At 40.9% G+C, this 24,770-nt stretch overlaps 1 protein-coding gene and 1 long non-coding RNA gene across 5 annotated transcripts in view; one reads left to right on the forward strand and one right to left on the reverse strand.

Moving 5' to 3' along the window:
* Nucleotides 1–24,770, forward strand: part of Lyst (lysosomal trafficking regulator) — a 174,631-nt gene that overhangs the window by 15,234 nt on the left and 134,627 nt on the right. For 3 of the 4 annotated variants that reach the window (XM_060372466.1, XM_060372469.1, XM_060372468.1), the window contains exon 1: nucleotides 4,234–4,363. The exons of the other annotated variant lie outside the window; for it this stretch is intronic. The gene's annotated coding sequence lies outside the window, so the exon portion shown is untranslated. Of the gene's footprint in view, nucleotides 1–4,233; nucleotides 4,364–24,770 lie in introns of those variants that run through there. 4 annotated transcript variants of the gene reach the window in all.
* On the reverse strand, nucleotides 3,544–4,399 carry LOC132649204 (uncharacterized). Its single transcript, XR_009587652.1, has 2 exons — nucleotides 4,266–4,399; nucleotides 3,544–4,028 (listed from the first exon to the last, which is right to left on the reverse strand). It is a non-coding gene; the product is annotated as an uncharacterized LOC132649204 (long non-coding RNA).

A 24,770-nucleotide genomic window follows, 5' to 3' on the forward strand; every position in this document is an offset into this window, starting at 1 on the left:
TACAATAAGCATAATAGCCAGGCCTGTGCAATAAAATGAAACTCTGTCTCAAAATATAACAGTAAAAAGTGGGCTGGGCATATACCTTGCTCTTAGAGCATTTGCTTAGCACGTTAAAAGCCCTGGGTTCAATACCCAAAAAGAAAAAAAAAGGGGGGGGGATATACTGTCTAGCACAAAAATTGCTATTCTTGTGGGTCCTGTATTCTAAGTGGGAGTGATGATAAAAATAAGCATAAGAGCTGGGCCTGGTGGTGTAGGCCTGTCTTCCCAGCTGCTCTGAAGTCTGGGATCTCAAATGACAAATTACCTAAACTAAAAAAAAAGTTATTTAGTGGCTGTTTGTCTTATGAAAGAAACCCAGGCACAGGGTCCCAGGGCAGAAGCCTTTGTTGTTGGGGCCCCACGGCAGTGCTGAGGGCAGCTCTCACTGGGAGATAAAATCAGAGTATGGCTAGAGGAAGTACCATTGTGACTATCAAGTGAGAAAGCACTTTGTACAGAGGGGCTAGGCAGTGCAAGGTTTTCAAAGCAGAGAGTTGCCTGCAAGTGTATGCCTAACAGTGGAGAGGCCAGTCGGAAGGGAGGAAGGCAGACAGTGAGGAGGTGAAGTACTGGGGCAGATATGAAGCTCTGAAGGTCATTGCAAGGTCTTTGGTTTTTGCTTAAGTGAAATGAGGAACCATGTGATCTATTAGTCACTGAAAAATTTTGAAGGTATTTAGGGAAGAATTAAATGTGAAGATCTTAACACTATTGTCTCATTTTAGCATTCATTCATAGCCAAGTTGTATGGAAAATTTATCACTACAAAATTTCTCCAGTGTAGCAAATCAGCATTAGTACGGCTTCCTTCTATAGTGTTCATTTTTCTTTCTTTAGATTTTTTACTTTTGATGTTCTCAATTACCATTTTGATATTCATTTGAACTCTCTTAAGCTGTGTCTTAAGCTTGCGTATACTTAGTGTTCCACTGTTTATTCACATTTACTCCTTTTTGTTTTTGTTTTGAGAAAGGGTCTTTTGTACTAAGGCCAGCCTCAAACTTGCTCTATAGCCAAGACTGACCTTGAACTCTTGACCCTCCTGCATCCACTTCCTGAGTGCTAGGCATGTACTATTTTGCCTGAATATTTGTTTTTACATTTACTTATATTTATTTGTTTGTTTGCTGTGTGTGTATGCGCATGCGTGCAGCACACACACGCACGCACACAGAAGTCATAAAACACATGTGGAGGTCAGAGAACAACTTTTAGAATTTGGTTCTTTCTTCTGCCATGTGGGTTCTGAGAATCAAGTTCAAGTTGTCAAGGTTAGCACTGAATTTCTGGCAATTGTCCTGCTTCAGTCTCCAAAATGCTAAGATTATCAGTGCTCATTACTACACCTGGCTCAATCCTAAAGCGTTCTTGAACAAATAAATACTGTAATGTTTTGTTTGAAATGCTTTATGATTTAGACATACAATGTCACAAATGCCATTACTTAGCCTTTTATGAATAAAACTATTTTGAGGGCCAATGTATACCACTGTTATGTAATACCTTTTTCATTTTCTTTCCATTTAATGACATCTTGATCATTCATCTATAATCTTCCTTCCAAGAGAAACAGAAAGCAATTTGTTATGTGATGTTTCTGTGACTTTTTATTCATTAAAAAAGTTTGTTTGTTTGTTTGTTGTTTTAGATCAGTGGGTGAACTTTGTATGAACAAGAGTAGATTCAGTCTTAGGTAAACACCGGTAAAGCTTAACCACTTTCCCTTTTTGTGTTTAGAGACATTGCAGTGTTTCAAGTGCCTGGCCATGTGCTGGGCACAATTACTAGTACCTAGGAGATGCTCTTTATATGTTTGTTAAACAAGGGCCCATTTTGTGGCATTTCTATCGTTTGATTCTTAGAGATACCTAGAGTCCTGGAATTTTAAAAGACTGTCGCCAGAGGAAGTATGTTTACTGTCTTCATAAACATACGAGCTTTTAATGATTAAATACCAGAGTCAGATGAAATTATTTTAAAGAGAGGAATTTTCCCAGGGAGCTCCCTCAAGCCACATCAATGGGCAACTCTGCTTTATCATCAGGCCATAAGAAAGTTGAGGAATTAAGAGTTGCATCTGGCAAATAACCTTTGGATATAATGTCCTGAATTATTTCTATTTCTCAATTCCTGTACAAAAAAGTGACTGGAAGCATTAGATCTACAATGAGTCCTATTATTCCAGGCAGATTATGGAGTATGGAAGCTACCTACTGAAGTTTCCAGAGTTCTGTGTCTTAAACCAAGGAATTGGACCAGGGACATATGGGCTAGTGGTGGAAACAAAGGGCAGTTTATTCAGGAAGAAAAGCTTGAGCCACAGCTGGAGAAAGATCAAAGGCCCAAAGAATAGGCCATGAGGGTTGTGACTTGTTATAGGTCATTTACACAGCTCCTGCCTTTCCTCACATTGCTATACTATGGGATTTTCTCAGACATGTTCTATCTATTGTATGTATCCTTTGGTGATGATAATGGGGGTTCCAGTGTTCTGTCTGTGATTGACTGTAATCTTTCTACCCTACTCTTCTGCCACATGATCAAGCCATAGAGTGTGTGATTATTGATTGTGTTATTTGGAAAGACTTAAAAACTGCCAAATGATAGCAAATGTGTAAGTATAGCTTTGACTCTTTTTTCATGCCTCTGATATCTCAAAGGCCTGCCACAGTTGTGGCTGGAAAGTGGAGAAGGGTGGCCTCTAAGCTGTCAAAATGCCTGCAGCAGCATTTTGTCAGCCTTAGATTTGGTTGGACTGTCTGTGATGAGGCTCAGATATCCTTTTATTTAACTTGTGGTTCCCACAGTCAGGAGAGACTGGTATATTAAGGTTTGTGCCATTAATAGTCATCAGAGAAAACCAAAGCTAGGCACATGTTAAAACGGCAAAGACAAATTTTATTCAGGACTACTATTACAAAAGAGACCCAGTTATCGAGCTGGCCTCTGCTCTAAACACACTAGGGATAACTGGGAATTTCTGTCCAGGAACATGGAACTCATGGCAGATACCAACTTGGGTGAATTCTGGCTGCACCAACCTTGCAAGATTCTTGCTGAAGGCAGGCCAGCATGCACAGATACCAAAGGTGGAGACTGAGACATTTTTGTTATATAGGGAGGGTGTGATTGTCTATATGTGGGTTCTTGCTAAACTGCCTTGGTAATTGCTAAACCTGGAATTTACAAAGATGTGCACACATAGCGAGTGGGCCAAGGAGAAGGTTCAAAAGTCTGACTAAAGTTTGGTTTAAGCAAGGATCTTTGCCACATGGCCCACTTCATGTAAACATAACTGAACAGGGCTAGGTAGGGTATTATACCTGGACCTAGAACGTTTGCAAGTTTCTCTCTATTTCTTGACAGAAGTATAAGGCCAGGTCCCAAAGCTGTCTTGAGGTTTCCATCTTGGTGAACCTTTACGTTTTTCTTTTTATCCTTTGACCTCCAGCAGAAGATAGGGCAATAGTACACTGCATGTACTGTCCATGAAAAACATGGGAGTAGGAGAAAGTTTATTATTATTATTTTTTACATGAGGTTCTATAGCCGTAGAACAAAAGACCATAAATCAATCTATTTGCCAAATACATATAAGGTAAAGGACATCATGTGGGCAGACCACAGCACAGCAGGAAAATCTCCTGCAGGTATTTTTCGTTTGAGCATGGCTGAAAAGCTGGTCGTTGGCTAGGTTTAACAGTACGTCCCAAACGTTTTACATAACAGCCACAGAGATGCTAGGTCAGCTACAGAGATTGGTAATAAGTGGTTTTTAAAGGGCCTAAAGATAGACCAAGATAATTTTGGCTACCGATCATTCATCTCTCCCTAATGGCAAAGTTCTAGTCAATCCGCCATTCTGAACGGTCTTCAGCACAGATGTGGTTCTTCCAGTGCACGCTGAGTTTACAGTAGGAAGATAATTACGCTTCCACCTCGGGGGCTGACTCTGGAGATTGGGATGTGGAGCTTTGCACAGCCTGGAGGGGTGGAACTCCCAGTTGCCGCACGGGCCCCGCCCCGCCCCACCGCGCTTGGCCCGCCCTCTTCCTCTCATTGGCTGAGATGCTCCACGCTTCACGCTGGCGACCCCGGCGTGCCCTCCTGGCGGGGCGGGACTCTAGGCGCTCGAGGCGGGGTCTGTGCGCACGCGCAGAGGAGCGGGTCTGGGTCCGGGCGGGGGAGGAAGGGGTGGTGTTCCCGGTTTCCCGGGTTACCTGAGGGGGCGGGGGTGAGAGCTCGCGCTGGCCGGCAACTGGGGCGAGACGGGATTCTCTTGCACGGGTGAGAGCGCGCGGCGGACCACAGAGCGGAGGTAAGGACGGGCTCCTTTCGAGGGTCGGGGTTGCGACCCCAGCAGGGCATGGTGGGAAGGTGGCGGGCTGCCCGGGCGGGGTCGCGCAGCACCAAGGGAGCCGAGGGAGCGGCGGTGCCCGGAGCTCGGCCCGGCTGGGGCTCGCTAGTGCTCAGAGCTTTGCACGGCTCCTGACGGAGGCGGTCCCGGGTCCCGAGGACAGTGGCGGCGGCGGGGACCCCGTACTAACTTTACTTACCGATCGGCCGGCGCGGCGGGCCGGTGCCCTCAGGGGGCGCTTCACCTCGGGGAGCGCTTGTCCCGGACCGCCGCTCCTCTCAGCCCGCCGGGTCCTCTCCAGCAGGTGACAGCGGGAGATGACAAGGTTCCGGCCGTCCCACTTCGGGCCGCCGGCCCATCTGTCATCCCCACCCCGGTGCTCCCGAGCCTCTGCTGTCCCCTCCCTGCCCGTGACACCTGCTGCGGGAGGGACTCCGAGTACAACCCTGCGTGGTTCGCGCGCATCTCTGGAGCGGTGGCTGAGATGCTAATGTAATAGGGACATGACCCAGGGAGACCCTCTCCGTCGCTTGGTAGAGGCCTAGGGTTCACGATGGCGGGCTGGAGCTCAGGGAGTCAAGAAAAAAAAAGCACCCTCATCCAATCCTCAGAGGGATAAACAAAACAGCAAAACATCCTTGATGCTCAGCCGATCACACACACACAGTGACAGCTCTTGCCTGGTAGTTGATGGGGTGAGAAAAAATTTTAAGGGTGTTGACTTGTGTTGAATACACATTTGTGTTGAATTCTGGCCAGTGTTTCCTTAAGGATCGAATTCATTTTGCCTTTTCTCTAGGGTTTGTTTAACAGATTGATACGGCACACTGAATTGAGCTTTTCTTCCTGTATGTGCTTGGCTGGTCTGTCATTACTTTTAACTTCCACACCTAGAAACCTTATACTAATAAAGATGTTGACTCTTAGCTTTTACCAAGGTAGTTAATTAGTAAGGGATATCCTGTTTTTAAAGAGCTTTGAAAGTAACTTCTCTGTTGATTGCTCTTTGCTGTAATCCACACCGACACTAAAACATATAGATATTGAAAGACTTTGGAAGAGAGAGGACATAGGGGAAAATGAGTTTCTGTAATTTAGTTTACCTTAAAATACTTCCCAGTAAATTGCATATATAGCATATGTATTTAGTAAAGATCTGTTAAGCACTTATTGTGGGCAGGCACTTTATAAACAGATAAATGCCCCTCCCTCTGGGGACATCCTACTGGAAGAACCTCAGATTGTGAATAAGTACAATACACACTTGTCCGATGATGTTAAAGGACTGAGAGAAAAAAGCAAGGAGAAGACAGGGAGCCAGAAATGGGTTGCAATTTGATTAGAGGTAGTTAGGAAAGGCCTGCTGGAGGAGATGACATTTGATCAGCCGGAAGGAAGTGAGGAGTGATCCATGCTCTTTTCTGAGGGAAGGGTGTGCAATGAGAAAGCCACTTGCAAAAAGCCCTGCGGCAATAGTGTGGAGATGGTGGAGTCTGAGGGGAGCTGAGAGGCTGGTCTGGCTGTGGTAGAACCATCAAAGTAAGAGTTGTAGAGTACTGACAGATTATAAAGGTGAGAGATCAGATTGTGAAAGACCTTATAAGCCTTTGTATGGAGAAGAATTCTCTTTTTGAGTAAATAAATGATATAATCAAAATTGATTTTTAAAGGAGCCATATTATGGCTTGTTGGAAAATACACTACCTTTGTGGGAAGGGACTACCAGGAACAGAAGCAGAGGTACCCTGCCTGAGTATATTGGCATAATGCTGTTCAGAAATGACGTAGGGATTGGTGGCTGTGTTGAGAGGTTATTGATTTCTGAATAGGTTGTATGTAGAGGACAGCAACAATTTTGTCTTTAGCAGCAATTATAGAATAGAGAGGTACTGAGAGCTTTGTGAGAAGAATAGCCTTGGTTGGGAGGTTAGGTTTTAGGTGATAAAATTAAACATCCAAGTGGAGATTAGTCACCGTGGACATTATTGACTTTGCATTGCAGAAACTTTTTAGTAGACATTAGTGACTTTGCATTGCAAAACCTTTTTGTGTTGCTTTGACTATTCCAGGAGCTTAACAATTTTGCCCATAAATGGACAATTTTATTTCATGTTCACTTTTTTCTTCTTCCAGTGTTGGGAATCAAACCGAAATACCTTGATCATTCTAGGAAAGTACACTCACTGAGCTTATTTTCTTTTTAGTTCTTTTGAACCAGTCTAGTCATTTACATTCCCAAATGTAGCTTAGGTTTTATTTGCTTGGATTTAGTCTATGTTTTTTGTTAGTTTTAGTTTCAGAGAAAGCCATTTAATACAGAATTTTGGAGTATCTTTTATAGCTATATTTAACTTAAACAATTTCATTTGATTTTTTCTAAATTATTTTTAGATGCCTGTTAAAAAAATTAAGCCCCAGAAATGTTATCAAATGTGGCTTCTTGGCTATTTGTGAAATTACAGTGTAAAGACTTGAATTTTTCAAAAAATATTTTTCTAATAAGTTAGTAACAAAGAGATTATCTTAATTCTTTTGTTTCATTACAGATGACTTGAAATAAATGGACCATCACATTCTAAATGGAGACTCTTTTTAAACATCAGAATATAAAGCATTAGACCAATATACTTTGATCTGTAAAACTTGAAGGAGCATCTCTGTAGTCCCAGCTACTTGGGAAGCTGAAGCAGGAGGATCACATGTTCAAGACCAGCCTGGACAGCTTAACAGCTTAGTGAGGCTCTGTCGCAAAAATGAGAAAATGGGGTTGAGGATATGGCATGGTGATAGAGTGCTTGTCTGGCATGCACAGGGTCCTGGGTTTAATCTTCCATGCTGTGAAAGAGAACAACAATAACAAAAAATACTTGTATCAGGAAATATGTAACTCTCAGTCCTGAGGTCTACATTTTATAATGAAGAACCAGAAAATAGCTAATATTTTATAGTGAATTTTCCACATTCCTATCCTGAAAATCTAGAAAGCCCTGTTAAATTAGTGTGTAATGATGAACTGACCTTGGAGTCACTGAGGCAGCTATACTTCATTGGTACTTCTTTTTCATGGTTGCTTCTCATCAGCGGCTGTCCTTGTGCCTCCAGTCCCCTTGGCCTTGCTTATAGTAATTGAAAGCTGAATGCTTATTAAGTCCAAGTGCTGGGAAAAATGGAATAGGGGAAAAAGTACCTAATTATATGGAATAGTAATACCTAAAACCAATCATCTTTATTAGTCAAGAAGGAAATAAAATTATTCTTCAAAAGGCTATTCATTGTTCCATTTGAATGTTAGTCTTTGAAACTGAAACCCACAGTGGATGAGGAAATGAGAGCTTCTAACCATTTTAAGTAAATGGAAAAGTTAGATGAACTGTTGAATTCTGCACACACTTAGACATGTTTATAAAATTGTTTCTACCCATCTTTGAAAATTAAAGAGCCATTTATATAGTGGATTTCTAATTAGCAATTGTGGAATGGGCTATAAGATCATACAACATAATTATGTTACATGTAGAAACACACATGTATGCGAACGTACAAAATCACAATCCAACCAACCAAAAAAAAAAAAAAAACCCATTGTGTACTTTTAGTTCCATCTAGAAAGTGTGTTCTTTTTGTAGTGGCAGGAAGCTTATCAGCGGTGGGCTGGGTATAGATAAAGTAAGGGGAGGAGGCACAGAAGGGAAGGATAACAAGGATGTACTAGGAAACTACACGGAGTGATAGACAGGTTTCACTATCTTGATTACGACCATGGTTTCATGGGTGTACACATATGTTGAAACTGAACAAGTTACATACTTTAAAGATGGACAGGTTGTTATATATAATTTCAAGTACACCTTAATAAGCAGTATTTAAATATAGCTCAAGCTTTAAAAGACAGAAATCTGAAGTACATATTACCAAATGAAAGAAGCCTGTCTGAAAAAAAATTGTATACTTTATTATTCCAATTATGAAGCATTCTGGAAAAAAAAACAAAGCAAAAATCTGGAGACAGAAGATCAGAAGTTGAAGAAAGGGAAGAATAAATGGGCAGACAACACAGGATTTTTTTAAATTAATTAATTTATTTATAAATTACAGCTTATTTACTTTGTATCCCTGCTGTATCCCCCTCCCTCATCACCCCCAATCCTGCCTTCTCTTCCTCCCTCATCTCCCATGCCCTTCCCCAAGTCCATTGATAGGGGAGGTGTTCCTCCCCTTCCCTCTGACCCTAGCCTATCAGGTCTCATCAGGACTGGCTGCATTGTCCTCCTTTGTGGCCTGGTAAGGCTGCTCCCCCATTAGGGGGAGGTGATCAAAGAGCCAGCCACTGAGTTCATGTCAGAGACATTTCCTGTTCCCATTAGTAGAGAACCCATGTGGAGTTTGAGCTGCCATGGGCTACATCTGGGCAGGGGTTCTATGTTATCTCCATGCATAGTCCTTGGTTGGAGTATCATCTCAGAAAAGACTCCTGGGCCCATATTTTTTGGTTCTGTTGCTCTTCTTGTGGAGCTCCCGTCCCCTCTAGGTCTTTCTGTCTCCCCCTTCTTTCATAAGATTCCCTGTACTCTGCTCAAAGTTTGACTATAAGTCTCAGCATCTGCTTCGATACCTTGCTGGGTAGAGTCTTTCAGCGGTCCTCTGTGGTAGGCTTCTGTCTTGTTGCCTGTTTTCTCCCTCTTCCAATGTCTGTCCAGTTTGTCTGGACTACAGTGGTGGATATATACCATACATTTGTAAAAAACCTGTTGTATGGGTTTTATTGTAAACTATTGTATAGAATTTAATTATATAAAAACTTTTTTTAGTTAATGTAGTCTTTCAGGTATTTTTTAAATGAAAAAGGCAGGGTATAGAAGTTTGAACTAGGAATAATGATTGGCCAAAGGTGAGTTTTTCTTTAAGGATTGAAGTCAAAGATACTTATATAGATTGAGGAAAGGGGCATCCTATAAGAGAAAGATGCTAATTAATTAAGTATAATATGAGAGAAAGGTGAGGGCTGGGCCAGGGTGTACAGGTAAAAAGGGTTACTCAGAAGAGTAGCAATGTATCTTCCTGTTTGCAAAAGAAAAGGAAATCAGGGAGTGTGTTAAGGTGGAGTTGAGCATCCAGGATAGTGTCTTTTCTCTAGGAAGCAAGGTTATGTGCGGAGACAAAAATGGGTTGGAGTATGTTTGGGGGTGCCCCCTAAACCTAGTGTATTGGAATTTCTTGTTTTTGTGGCCAACTGAGTCCAGAAAAAGAGCTCTTTTGTGGAAATGAAACTTAAACAAGAACTAGTGACCTAATTACCCAATGCTGATGAGTATTCTCCCAAGATATGAAATCACAAATGTACAGAGGTTATCAGAATGGTTAAGTAGTTTTCTCTGTGACGGGTTTGCTTAGGTTAAAAAGCAAGTATGGTAAACTGATCCTGGATGAGAATAGGAAGGAAAGGTGAAATGAAGAACTTGGGAAGAAGGATGGTATGACACCAAGGAATGCAGGGTGTCAGTGAGGTCACTGTCTGAAGGGACGAGCCACAGAGCGCCTACTAAATTAGGAGGGAAAGCAAGCCATCTTGAGGCTGATACTTGTAGAGGGTGGAGAAGGTGAAGAATCTTAGTAAAAAAGAATTTATGAGTAGTATATATGTTAGTAGTAGAATACTAGAGATGGGAAAAAAAGGCACACATTATAAACATTTTAAATTCTAAATTTTAAATTCTAGAGTTGGGGCAATATTAAGTAATAAAGAGTCAAAATAAGGCTGCTGCTGCTGCTGTTGCTGGGTATCCACTCTTAATAGTGCTAATCACAGTAATAGAAAGACGATTGCTAGTCAGTAACCTTCCCCAAGGCACACAACTAGAAAGTGCCTGAGTCTGTTTAGCTTGAAAGTTTTTGTGACCAACTATTAAACCACGCTAACCTGCGAAGCAGGAGCCATGGATGTTAACTAAAGGTTAACATTTACATCTAGTGTATGACAGTGAACCCCAGAAGATCAGCCTTTGTGGAGAGTGTATAAACTGTTTGTCATAAATGGTAATGAACTACTCAAAGCTTGACCAGTGTGTGACAACTGTAAATATAACCCTGAAAGTAGATAAAATGAAGCACTATGGTTGGGAAGCCAGGTGAATACCGACTTTTCTTCCGAGACAGATCTTGGTGATGCAATGATCTTCATTGAGAAGAGGTGGTCAAGGTGGAGAAGCTTCTTAGCCATAAAGGTAGGGCTCAGAAAGTGAGTAAAGTACACAGGGAAGGGGCTGAGGAGATAATTCAGTAAGTAAGGTATCTGCCTCATATGTGTGAGGCCCTAATTTTGATCGCCAGAGCCATGTAAAAATGGTGGGCCTAGTGGCAGACAATTAAAATTCCAGTTCTGGGGAGACAGAGACAAGAGAACCTCTGGTCTTGCTAGTTGTCCAGTTTAACCTAATTGATGAGCTTCAGAAAAGTGAGAGACCCTGTCTCAAAAAAAAAAAAAAAAAAAAAAAGCTTGATGTTTCTGAGGATGACATCTGAGGTCATATACATATACAAATGTATATCCACATATGTACATGGTCTTTCAAGTAAACCATAGAAACAGAAAGTTTATGAGGATTTAACCTAGTGGGATACAAAATCTCAGAGGGATGGTGAGTATGTAGGGTAACCACATAGTTTGTTGGCTAAATAATGGTAAATTTGAGAATGAAAAGGGTATCATTAATAGTTATTCTTGGGCAACAGACATAAGCCAGGACTAGGCTGAGCAAATAGAGAGGTATTTGGTTACCCCACTGTAGGTAAGCAGAGATACTACATTGGAAAAGAATAGATACTGAGAATGAGTGTACCGAGTCTCTTATTAGAGGTACTTGTATGGTGTACCTTTTCTCTAATGTCATGGTACTGTCCTGGGACTTTCTGGCTACATCTTCTATAAGAAAGTCTGGACTCATCCTTGTATGAGCATTTTGGAAGGAAGTCATTAAACATATAGGTGATAGCTGAAATCTCAGAAGTGGCTGAGTTCATAAAAGGAGAGCACAAAAAAAGTGAAATGAGGAGGAGAGATTCCAGAGCCTCATCAACATGAAGAGTTGGCAGAGAAGAATCCAGCCAAGGAGACTAGATAGTAATCAGAAGAGGAAACCCACAAAATGTAAATAGAGGTATGTGTATACTCATATTTGTGATCCCATAAGTCAGAAGAGAGGGTTAAGAACAGGCTGATTATTGTATTTCACAGAGAGGTCTGATCAGATAAGTACTGGAACGTGCTTGTTGGAATGGATTTGCCAGTTGGAAGGTTATTGTTGTTCTTGGCCTGAGTAGTTTGGATAGAGGACCGTGAGCAAAAACCAGACTGCAGTTCACAGAGCAGAGGTGAAGTGTGCTTCCATCATAGATTGTTTCTGAGTGATCTTGGAAGAGGAGGTGTCAGTGGACTATTTCCCCTGTTTTAAATGCAAGTAGTGAAGAAGCTAATGGAGATAAGGGTTTAAAACTAAGAGGGAACTGGGAGAATGTCACAGCAGAAAGTGTGATGTCATTGCAAAGGCGAAAGTAAGAGGGAAATAGATTTTGTTGTTTTGGGCTTTCTTTGAGATAGGGTTTTACTTTGTAGCCCAGGCTAACCTCAAACCCATAATCCTACTTGATGAGTCTGTTCTGAGAGTCACTGCACCTGGTTTGGAAGATATGTATTTATCTTTTAAAGATTTAAATATGTATGTGTGCTGGGAACCAAACTTGGGTTCTCTGCAAGAGCTTGTTGCCCTTAACTGCTGAGTCTTCTCTCTATATTCTGGGAGATGTGTTTCAAATAAATAAGAAAAATTTACTAATTAAAAGTGTCAAGTACTACAATGGGTGAGAAATATTTAGTTTACATCCAGTGTGGACTAAGTCTACAATTCTGTTTGCTCTGCTCTGCTTTTAGAATGGTTAACCGTGAACTACCCACAAGATTGTTGGGATGTTTGCTATTTTCTGGGGCTTTTTTTTTCTCCTTATACTTCCCTCTTTTTTTTTTTTTAAGTTAGCTGTTTCTGTACATTGGAAATGTGCTTTGATTCATGGTGGCACACACCTTTAATCCAAGCATTCAGAGAGGCAGAGGCAGGCGGATCTCTGTGAGTTCTAGGCCAGCCAGGTCTACAAAGCTTAGTCCAAGACAGCCAAGGCTACACAGAGAAACCCTGTCCTGAAGTTCCCCCCCGCCCCATATAGTAATCTGTTTACTTACCAGGAACAGAATGCTTTTTAAAGTATAATGAGTTTTTAAAAGCTACAATTGTACCTTCTTTTTCTTAACATTGGTCTGGTCGGATGTGACTTGCTGCAGTTGTTAGTTCCGTCGTCTTCACCTCTTGGAAGAGCAGTAGTCATAGTCGCATTCATTGTATTGGAGCAGCAGGGCTACCGAATACATTGAGTGTGAAATTAAAACAGTGGTAAGAACAATTTCCTCTTTTTATCATAATAATGTGGCCTCTTTGAAAGGGCAGCAAAACACATTTATCAGTTCATAAAATGCTTTCATTGTTGTCACCTCTGGTTGTTCATCCACTGAAGTGGGAAATACAGTGTGGCAAGTGCAAGGAGGTTGTACTGGTGTAACTTGTAGGGCGGCTATGTATGTCTATCAGCTCCCTCTTTACCCTGCTTTCTAGCTTTGATTTTTGTACTTCACTGCATTTTGGCTTTGTGTGTGTGTGTGTGTGCGTGTGTGTGTGTGTAGATCAGAGGCCTTTCTTCAGGTGATGTCCACCTGTTATTTAAATTTCTCAATGGCCTGGAACTAGCTGATTACGCCAGGCCATTTGGCCAGTGAGCCCTAGGGATCCACTTGTCTCCATCTCCCCAGTGTGTACCACCATGCCCACCTTTTTATTTTATTTTTTTTAAAACATGGGTTCTGCGGATTATACTGAGATCCTAATGATTGCAAAGGAAGCACTTTGTTACGCTATCTCTACAGCCTAGCCTGATGTTTTAATGTGAGTGTGTGTGTGTGTGTGTGTGTGTGTGTGTGTGTGTGTTGGGGGTTGCACCAGGGTCTTCATACATGCCAAGCAAGGGCTCTGACACTGAGATATCCTCAGCTTTGACTTGGAATTTCTTTCCTTCCTTCCTTCCTTCCTTCCTTCCTTTCTTTTTCGAGACAGGGTTTCTCTATGTAGCCTTGGCTGTCCTGGCCTTGAACTTATAGTGATCCATCTGCCTCTGCCTCCCTGAGTGCTGGAATTAAAGGTGACTTGGGATTTCTTAAAAATTAAAATGCTTTGTTGCTTTTTGAATTTCCTAATGGTACTTCCTAATACAACAATGCTGATAATTACTCTTGCACTTTTTCCTGTTAGCTTTATTTAAATGTTTTGGAGACTATTTTTTTTTCCAGTGCCACATTATAATTACTTTCTTTTTTTGCTAATTAATTTTGTAATTTTTAAAAATAATTTATTCACTTTATATCCCATTGTAACCCCCTCCCTTGTTTCCTCCTGGTCCCACCCTCCCTCCTTCTTCCCCATTATACCCCTCCTCTAGTCCTCAGAAAGGCAGAGTCCTCCTCCCATCTGCCCCAGCCTATCAAGTGTCTTCAGGACTGCCTATATTCTCTTTCTCTATGGCCTGACTAGGCAGGCCACCTGCCTAGAGGAAGTGATCAAGAGAAGGCATCAGAGTCCTTGTCAGAGATAGCCCCTGATCCCCTTAGTAGGGAGCCCACATGGAGACTGAGCTGCCTATTGGCTACATCTGAGCAGGCGGTCTAGGTCCTCTCCATGCATGGTATTTGGTTGGTGCATCATTCTCTCTGTGTTAGAGTTGTTGGCTTTGCTGGTCTCCTTGTGGAGCTCCTGTCCCCTCCAGGTTCTTCTCTGTCTCCTCTCTTCCATATGACTCCCATTACTCTGCTCAAAGTTTGGCTGTGAGTCTCAGAGTCTGCTTCCATGCCCTGCTGGGTAGAGTCTTTCAGAGGGCATCTATGGAAGGCTCCTGTCCTGTTCCTTCTCTTCAATCACTTCCGGTGTCCTCTTTTTTTTTTTTTGGCCCTTCTGAATGAGAATTAAGCATCCTCCCTGGAGTCCTCCTTGTTATTTAGCTTTAGAGACTATTTTAAAAGTCATTTGTTTCAAGTTACTGGCACAGTCTTCTCCATTCCTTATATTTTACATTCATTATTTATGTGTATCTGAGAAAAAGTGTGGCTGTCGTAGGTATGAATCATAGAGGTCAGAGAACAACTTTCAGGAGTCTGTTCTCTCCTCCCATGTAGATTCTGAGGATTGAACTTAAGTTGTCAGGTTTGGTAGCAAGCACTTTTACCTACTGAACTATCTCTCTCCCTCTCTCCTTCCCTCCCTCCCTCCCTCCCTTCCTTTCTTCCTTTCTTTCTCTCTCCCTCCCTCTCCCTTCCTTCTGTTCGTCCTTTCTTTTTGAATATTTATTTTGTTTGAATGTATATGAGCCTGAGTCTATGTAAGTACAACATATGCAGTGGCGCCCACAGGATCAGAATAGGATGTTAGATCCTCTGGAGCTGGAGTAAAAAGCCATTGAAAGCCTCCTAATATGGGTGCTAGAACTGAAACTGGGTCCTCCGCAAGAGCAGCAAGTGCTCTCAACTGCCAAGCCATCTTTGCAGCCCTACTCCTTAATTATTTTTTTCAAATCGAATTCTACCAATGTTGTTTTGACAAAACCTGCCTATACTCACCTTAAGAAAACATTTGAAATATGTAATTATAATTGTAAATTGATCTTCATGTTTGTTACGTTTTCTCATGGTGTACTGTCATGAAAACTCACAGTCCAAAGAGACATTTAGAGATTATCTAGTTTTTATTTTTCTGAATATAAGGATAATAGGGGACAGGCTGGGCTTAGTGACACATACCCAGTAGTGGGGTCTCAGGAGATTAGATCAGGAGGATATTAAGTTTTAGAATGACATGTGCTGATTTTGACCCCTTTCAAAACAAACTGACAGACCACCATCAACTCAACAGTTGAAAAGTAGGTGTGGGTATGGGGTTCATAAAGATTTGAGAAGAAACAAAAACTCAAAAATATCTTTTGTTTTCAGTCTAACATTCCATCTACTCTACTACCAACACCCTGAACATTTTAGTGTGGCTTAGGAATGCAGTTCAATAGCCAAAATGTGTCTGGGATAAGAACCTGTAGCAATTGGCTTTCAATATCTAATTCTTGTATAACTTTAACTATTATTCTTTATGTGTCTGTGTTATTGTTGTTGTTATTATTATTATTTTAGGTGTTTCACTAGCCCTGGCTAGCCTAGAATTCATTGAGCTTGAAGTAAAGGAATATTTTAACTTTTCATTATAATTATTTTCTTTTTTTGCTTATTAATTTTTAATGCTCTTTTTAAAAATAGTTTATTCACTTTACAGCCCATTTGTAACCCCCTCTCTCATCTTCTCCCAGTCCCACCCTCCCTCCCACTTCCCAACTATCCCCTTCCTTTAGTCTTCAGAAAGGGGTGCTAGAATTACAGGTGTTTGCCACCATGCTAGCTTACCTGTCCATTTTCTCATCATAGTGTTAGAAACTGATTGTGGGGCTAGAGAGATGGCTCAGGGGTTAAGAGCCCTGGCTGCTCTTCCAAAGGTCTTGAGTTCAATTACCAGCAACCACATGGTAGCTCACAACCATCTAAGATGAGTTCTGGTGCCCTCTTCTGGCGATCAGGTGTACATGCAGGCAGAATATACATAATTAAGTCTTAGAAAATATTTATTTCTTTATTGCTTCAGTTCTCCCTAAACCTGTGTTCATCTCCCCTAACTTGCCCTCTTCATAGTTAGAGAGCAGCTGATTCAGCAAATACATCAAATACCTCTTGATTTGACTCTACTCTTATTTTTCTCTGAGTGAAATATAACAGGAATGCATTTTTTTTTAAGGGTAGTTAGTTGTATTGTCTGTGTACACATTACAGAAGATTAAGAGGAAACTAATCCTCTAATTCCAAGGTGTAGTCTAGGTTGGCTACAGTCTCATCATGGTCATGCTGTGTAGCTTTCAAGAACTGACATTAGAGGTTTGAGTCTTCTACCCGGTTTGCAATGTATCTTTAAAGCTTGTGAATATATATGTTTAGTATTCCTAGACCTTATTTTGTGCAATCTTTTGCATATGTTAGAAAAACATGGAACTGTTGATCACTGCTACAGAAATTATCTTTATTATTTTCACTTCACATTAGGCTTAGGCTTCAAATTATTTTGGTGTTTCTTCAACAAGTATGAAGGGCTATATGACTATAACAAGTTTAAGAACTTTTTAAAAAGCCTGTAGTCTTTAACATAAAATAAATGATATAATAACTTTTATTCCCAAAGTTTTTTAAAGGTTGTAAACTTTACTAAGGTTTTCAGGAGTTTGTGTAGCACCTTTCTTAGTACTTCACAACTAGCTGTGAAATAGAAAAAGGCTTTTCTAAGTGTTCATATTAGATCCTTAGTTTGGGAAAATTTCTTAAAAGTATTTGAGTATTTTTAAGAGTTTTCTATCAAAGTTAGTATAAAACAAGTGGGTATTTATTGACTTCTTAATGTTTGTAGCATGTGTTAAGCATTGGCGATATTTGAAAAAATAAGATCCGGTGCTCCGGCCAGCGGAGCCTGTTATTAGCGGGGGATAGAAGAGAATCCGATCCTGTGAAAAGATGGGCTGAGAGAAAGAAATGAGTCCAAGCAAACAGGTGCTTGTTAAGGACCAACTTTACTGAGCAGAATCAGCTTTTATATAGGGTTCAGGATGAGGAAGTAGGGTGGGTGAAAAATTACAAATTCTTCTCGGCCAGGGGCCTGAAACATCTTGTGATGAGCCATGGTTCTGTGAGCACATCTCTGCTGTTACAAGCAGTATGTTTACCGCGGGTAAGGAAACGGGCAAGTTGAGGCAGGTTGATGGGTTTCCACAGGTGGTCTCTGACATCTCCAAGCAGTATGTTTACTGCAGGTAAGGGAACAGGCATCTCCAAGTAGTAAATTTACTGCAGGTAAGGGAACAGGCAAGTTGAGGCAAGTTGGTGAGCTCCTTCAGGTGGTCTCTGAAGTTGGCGAGTTCCCTCAGGTGGTCCCTGACAATCCGGATTTTTAAAATCCTTTAAAAAAGGTTTATTTTAATTTTATGTGTCTGGGTGTTTTGCCTGCATGTATATCTGTGTATGACATGCGAGCAATGCTTGAAGAAGTCAGAAAAGGGTGTCAAATCCTTTGGAACTGGTGTTGTAGATGGTCGTAAACTACCATGTGGGTACTGGGATTTGAACCTAGGTCCTCTGGAAGAGCTACCAGATCTCTTAAGTACTGTGTCATCTCTCCAGGCCCCTGGTGTCCCTTAAAGAAAGAATGCAATTGCATAACACAGTGTGATGAATGATAATATAAAGTCATGTAGAAAAGAAATTAATTAATAGTAGCTTCCATGGCAAGAGCCACATGATAAAATAGTGAAGCAGTGTGGAGGAGGTATATACCTTTGGGTAGGAACTGTAGAGGATAGAGGAGGTGGGCCTATGTGTTAGTTGTATAAAGAGATTGGAATGACAACATGGTGAAGGGTATTGCATACTCTGTTCTAACAAATGTATTGGGGTCTTATTTCTCATGAATTAGAATGTCATTTGTAATTTCAAGGAATCTGAGTGACAGTTTTGTTTGTTTGTTTGTTTTTAGTAGTTGTAAGATTTAGGTTGGATGGAAAACAAACCAAAGGCAGGTTTTGGAGAGAAGATGAGGGTCCAGGAATGCTTAGCAATAAGGCTAGAGGAGAAGGGGCCAGGTTCAATGACAATGATAATACCTGGGAAGAAAAATGAGTTCACCCCTAATAAAGACTGTGTTCATTCATTCCACAAACCCTTTACTGTAAGAAGAACTCAGGAAAAGGAAGTCAAGCACCCAGCACTTCAGAGCTAGTGAGTAGTGGTTTTAGAAGTGAACCAGCAAGCAACAGGAGTGAATTGCCAAGGCTTGGGTGAAGCACTGTTTTGGTTCCTCTTCTGAGTGACTAGCCACAAACCGGAATAGGAATGAGGAAGGAAAAGGTGGCTTGTTGAGGGCAGTCAGTAGACTTCAGAGAGTTGGTGAGCCTGACTCCTGTCTCTGACACTTGGAAGCTCTATGATCTTGGACAGCTGCCTAGCCTTACTGTGCTTCTGTGTCCAGTGTGTGTAACAAATGAGGGCAGTTAGAAATAGTTATAGGGATTAAACCTATATTGTAAGCTTACAGTAGCACCAGATGCACACTAGATCAGTCACATCTCTAGGTGTGTTTGAGGTCAGATGAGCTAATCAGTATAAAATTCTTATCATATTCCAGAGGAGACTTGCTCAGGTGGGCTTTCATTGTTCTATTTTGTATAGTTTCACTAAAACTGTCTCTTTTTGGAACTCAGGGCCAAACACAGGTTTTACCTGAGGTATCTGGTTATCCAGTTCATTTGTTTTAGGAAAACAAACTACTTATTGAAGGGTTTAAGTCTGATGCATTTTGATGACTTCCTCTGAATTTCTGTTAGAGTTCTGCCATGCTGACTGGGCTTCATTTATTTCCCAACCAACTTTGTCATATGAGGGTCCAGGGTGGTCATCATGGTGACCAACAGTAATTTTCAAGGCCATTGTCATAAGAGTTATGTCAACTAGGACTTTATTAACTTAGAGAGATGGGAGGGAAATTATCATTATTGCTTGTTGACTCCCTGAAATATAGAAGGAAAAGAAAATTTAGGGACTGTTGATTTCTTAGATTTCTGCCCTTTCCACAAACATTATTCTAAATATATTTAGTTTAAGTGTTCTTTATTTGAACAGCCCACACAATTCCACATAACTTGAAAATATTTCATTAAACACATTTTTCTAGTTTGACTTAGTTTAAATGCACAATACAGATTAAATATAGGTGCAGCAACACTGTTTCTTTCCCTTTTCACTTCTTGAGGATTATCATAGTTACACATTTGTAATGTGGAGCATCTAGATCACAGCTAACGTTTGCAAAGCCCTGTGATGTTGAAATTCCAATAACACCTCTCATTAAGATGTAAATTCTTTTAGGAGAAGTAGCATCTTCTCAGGTCATTTACTTGTTTGTATAAAAGAAAAACAAGAAAACTTAAGGGAAGTAATAACAAGTAGATATTTTTCTCTCTCTCTGTGTGTGTGTGTGTGTGTGAGAGAGAGAGAGAGAGAGAGAGAGAGAGAGAGAGAGAGAGGGAGAAACAAATTGAAAGTTAGGACAGCAGGAAACTTGTGATGCTTGGGGATGAACCAGCCTAGCTATACATAGGTCTAGAACTGACCACTAAACTGCTCCATAGGTAGCATTCTGAAAGACATGGCTTGACTAAGACAAGTCTTCCCAAAATTCATGCAATATCAGGAAAAACATGAGATAAGAATCTGTAGACCCAGCTTTTAAACTCAGACTCACTCAGGAACACAGAAAAACTGTAGATAAATTGTTTGCTGGGATGTAACATCTAGTCTAATTCTCCATAGAGTCCTCATTCTTATTTGAAACTGCATGAGCTTGTCCCTCACTGTCGAATTCTGGTTGGTGCTCTGCTTCTGAGCTCCCAACAACTCATTAAGCTCTGTTTATACCATTTGAGATCTTTTCTAATCTACAGCTCCCAACATTTCCAATTCTCATAAATCAGTCCCAAAGGCTTAAGAACCGCATGATTGGGCTTAGCCACAAAAAACTCCACTGGCATCAGTTTTTCTGTGTTATTTAGTTTTTTAGAGCTGTGACCAAAATAGCCAAGGGAAGAATCTAAAGGAGGAAGATTTGGCTCACACATTCAGAGTGCTCAGTCCATTGTTGTGTGGTTTCTTGTGCTTGAGAACAAGATCATGACAGGAGCAGTATGTGACAGAGGAGATAGAGAAATAGGTAGATAGATTAGCATTATAAAATGGATTTTTATAAAACTTATATTAACAAAAGTATGTATTCTAATGTGCTTTCTGTTTTAAATCTGGTTGGAAATCTGATGGCTGTTGCACATAAAGTACTGGTCAGAAAGTTATAGTACGGTGCATAATCAGCAGATACTCTCTTGCTTATGTTATTTAATTTAATTTTATGCTCTAACTTTTGTCCTGCAAGTGTGAGGACCTGTGTTTAGATCCCTGGTCCCTTCATTAAAAAAATGGTCATGGCAGGACAGTCTTTAATCACAGTACTAGTGTGAGAGATTTGAGATAGGAGGATGGCCAGTGAGTCTGACTAGTTGGTGAGCTGCAGGTTCAGAGAGAGGTGGGAGGGAAGGAGAGAGGAAAGGGAGAGAGGAGAAGAGCAGGAAATGGGGGTGGGGGGAGGTAAGGAAGGGAGAGGGGAGGACCTTGTCTTGAAAAATAAGGCAGAGAATAGAATAAGATACCTGATGTTGGCCTCTGACTTCTACAAGAATATACATGTGAAAATAACAAATTTCACATGAATAATAACTATTAGTTGTTCAGTAGACAGCCCTGAATTGAAGCTATTCTTTGTTGTTTTTTTTGAAATAGGGTTTCACTGTGTAGCCTTGGCTGTCCTGGACTTGCTTTGTAGACCAGGCTGGCCTTGAACTCATAAAGATCTGCCTGCCTCTGCCTCCCAGAGTACTGGGATTACAGTTGTGCACCACTGCACCTGGCTGAGGCTATCATTCTTGAACTTTCTTTCATTCTTGGCTACTTTCTGATAAGTTTACCATATCTGCAAATTCTAGCCCTCTTTTCCTTTGGCATCAGATAATGAATGATGTAATGCTTCTTGCTGTCTGCCCCTAAACTCTTTACCTGTACTCTTCACCCAATTATCACTTATTTTCTCTTTCATTCATTCCTTCTCTCACTCCTACCTTTGATGGTTTTTCCCTAGTGGACATATTGGTATGTCAATAAATTAACTATTTGGAAGGAAAAGAAAATAAATAAGCAAAATCCTGATATGGGCCAATGGGATGGTTTAGTGGGAAGATGCCCTTTCCAGGAAATTCTGGTGACTCTGAGTTCAATCTCCAGAACCCATGTAAAAGTAGAAGGAGAGAATCAACTTCACAAAGTTGTCCTCTGACTTCCACAGACATCCCCACACTCTATTATTTATGTACATACATAAACAAAATTTAGAGGCCCCGTATAACATTGGTTCTTTTTCATTGTGTAAATACTCTTACTATGACTGAACTGCCTGGAAAGAAAGGCCAGGCAGAGCCAGTTAGATATAACTAGCTGTACCACCAGCGTATTTCTTAGAACCTAAAAATATGACTGGGTTCCCAACAGTTCCAAAGCAAAAATGAGAACCAAGTGTTTCTTTTTTAATTATTTTATTTTATTTATTACAATTTATTTACTTTGCATTTCAGCTGTAGTCCCCCCCTTGTCTCCTCCCAGTCCCACCCACCCTCCCTCTTCTCCCCTTATGCCCCTCCCCTAGTCCTCTGATAAGGGAGGACCTCCTCCCCTTCTATCTGACCGTAGCCTATCAGGTCTCTTCTGGGCTGGCTGTATCATCTTCCTCTGTGGCCTGGCAAGGCTGCACCCCCCCAGGGAGAGGTGATCAAAGAACAAGCCACTGAGTTCATGTCAGAGACAGCTCCTGCTACCCTTATTAGGGTATCCACTTGGAAACTGAGCAGCCCATGGGCTATGTCTGAGCAGGGGGTCTAGGTCCCCTCCACGAATGGTGCTTGGTTGGAGTATCGGTCTCTGTAAGTCCCCCCAGGGCCCAAGTTTTTGGCTATGTTGTTCTGCTTGTAGAGCTCCTGTTCCCTCCAGGTCTTTCTATCTTTCCCTTATAAGGTTCCCTGCATTCTTCCCAAAGTTTGGCTATGAGTCTCAGCATCTCCTTCGATACCCTGATAGGCAGAGTCTTTCAGAGGCCCCCTGTGGATGGCTCTTGTCCTGTTCCCTGTCTTCTCCTACTTGCGAGATCTATCCTGTTTGTCCTTCTGAATGAAGTTTCAGCCCCTTCTCTAGGGTCTTCCTTGTTGTTTAGCTTCTTTAGGACTATAGATTTTAGTATGTTTATCCTATATTATATGGCTAATATCCACAAAAATATCTGAAGCCCTCCTGTATACAATAGACAGATAGGCTGAGAAAGAAATTAGGGAAACAACACCCTTCACAATAGCCACAAATAACACAAAGTACGCTGGTGTGACTAACCAAGCAAGTAAGCAAGTAAAAGATCTGTATGAAAAAAACTTCAAGTCTCTGAAGAAAGAAATCAAAGAAGATGGAAAGATCTCCCATGCTCATGGATCGGTAGGATTAACATAGTGAAAATGGCCATCCTACCAAAAACAATCTACAGATTAATTTTAATCTATAGATGCAATTTCCATCAGAATACCAACACAATTTTTTATAGACCTTAAGAAAACCAAGTGTTTAAAAAAATTGAACAAATATCTTTTTTACCTGTGGCTTCTCTGTAGCATCCCTCTATATTTTCTTTTTTCCTAGTCTTGTTTTCTCAACAAAGAGATCTGTATTTATACTAGTCCCTTATTCCATCCTGTGTTAGAAACTGTGAGTAGGGTTGGCATGGTTGTTTTAAGAATTCTGGGATTAAAATGCATGGCATAGTGAATTTAATCTCAGTAGTTACTGCAAAGAAGTTAATTTCTGGACTAATGGACAGAGTTGTAGTGTACCAGCGGTGTGGTTTTTCCCTGGTAGCCATTCTGAAACATGCCTTAGCTCTTCTGCTATTTGTTGCCCAGGTGGCAATCCCAGGAGCTCAGGCAGCCATTGAGAGGGTTGTCCTGACTTTCCTGCTCTCTTCCCAATCTAATCTATCACCAAGATTACACTCTTGTAACTCCTAAATAAAAATTCTACTTCTACTATAGCTTAGGAAGAAAGGTCTCACCTTTTACTTGAAATGTTACGGCAGTCTCTAAATAATGCTAGGTTTTTTCCTGAAATCTTGCTTCTACTTTGCTACAAGAATGATCTATCTGCTCAACATTGTGTTACTCTCATATTTAAAATTAGTCCTAGGCTTTCTGTCAGGCCTGTTCATCAGAATCTCTTAGGAAGCTTGTTAAATATGTTGTGTTGGGCTGTCTTCAGCTTAGGGGACTGGAGTCTTTGAAGGTGGAAACATTAAAAAGTCTATAGATGGTTCTGAGACCCACTAGCCAGTAGATTAAGTTCTTAGTATAATGTCAAAAGTATCTCCCCTTTTGGTTTTCACCTACCACTCCATCCTCATTTTCCTGTATTTTATGTTACAATTCTGATACCAAACTTAAACACAATGTCCTCAGTGACTTAACTAGAACCACTCTTTCTATCTGTAACACTTTCCTTTGCTCACTTTCTCCCATTATTTGTCCATTTCTACTTAAAGATACTTTAGCTTAAAGAATACCTCTTTCAGGAAGCTTCCTGGACTCAAATTTGGGTCAGGTGCCCTTAGTATGCAGGGTCCTCCTTCCTGGTGTTCCATTGTCACCGTATTGTGAGCTTCCTGAGGTGGAGACTGAGATTTTTCTTTTGTGTGTGTGTATGTTTTGTGTTTCTTTTTACATGTTTCTAAAAACACATTTATTTATTTATTTGTATATGTTGGTGATGTGCATCCTAGGGCACATACAAAAAAGTCAGAGGACAACTTGCTGCAGTCAATTCCTTTCTTCTATCTTGTGAGTTCCTGGACTCAAAGTTAGGTCATGAGGCTTGTGGCAAACACCTTTACCTAACTGAGCCATTTTGCTGACCCAGTGTTTTGTATTCTTAATACAGTACCAACTAGATGTTTCGCAATTATAAACAGGAAGAACATGCGACCAGGCTGGTGTGTTAAATTAGATCTTGTCACTGACAAATGAGAGAAATAATTTAAAAGGAGAAAATTTTTATTTGGGTTTGTGGTTTCAGAGGTTTGAGTTGATGGTTATCTGGTTTCATTGCTTTGTTCCTGAGGTAAGGCAGAAAACCGTGGCAGTAGCACCTTATTACATAAAGTCTACTTTGTGGTAAAGAGGGAGCAGAGGTAGCAGGAAGGGGTCAGTGCCAGGACACTCTCCTCAGGGACATACCCCAGCAACCTGCTTCCTCCAACTAGTTCTACTCTCCACAGTTTTATTACCTTCTGATAGTCTGTTGAATCTTGACCCTATCAGTGGATTAAACCAATGATTGGGTCCAGATACAATTGTCTCTGGAAAAATCTTGAGATATACTCAGAGGTATGCTTTGCTGGGCTCCCAGTCAATCAGATTGGCAAAATTAACCACCACAGCTAGTATACAGCAAATTAAGGTATGGAAGTCAAGCACTGGAGAAAAGACTCAGCAGAGTAGCATTTCCACAAAAGCCCAATCTCCT

This window comes from Meriones unguiculatus, chromosome 19 (genome assembly GCF_030254825.1).
Source record: "Meriones unguiculatus strain TT.TT164.6M chromosome 19, Bangor_MerUng_6.1, whole genome shotgun sequence".
Classification (NCBI taxonomy): domain Eukaryota; kingdom Metazoa; phylum Chordata; class Mammalia; order Rodentia; family Muridae; genus Meriones; species Meriones unguiculatus.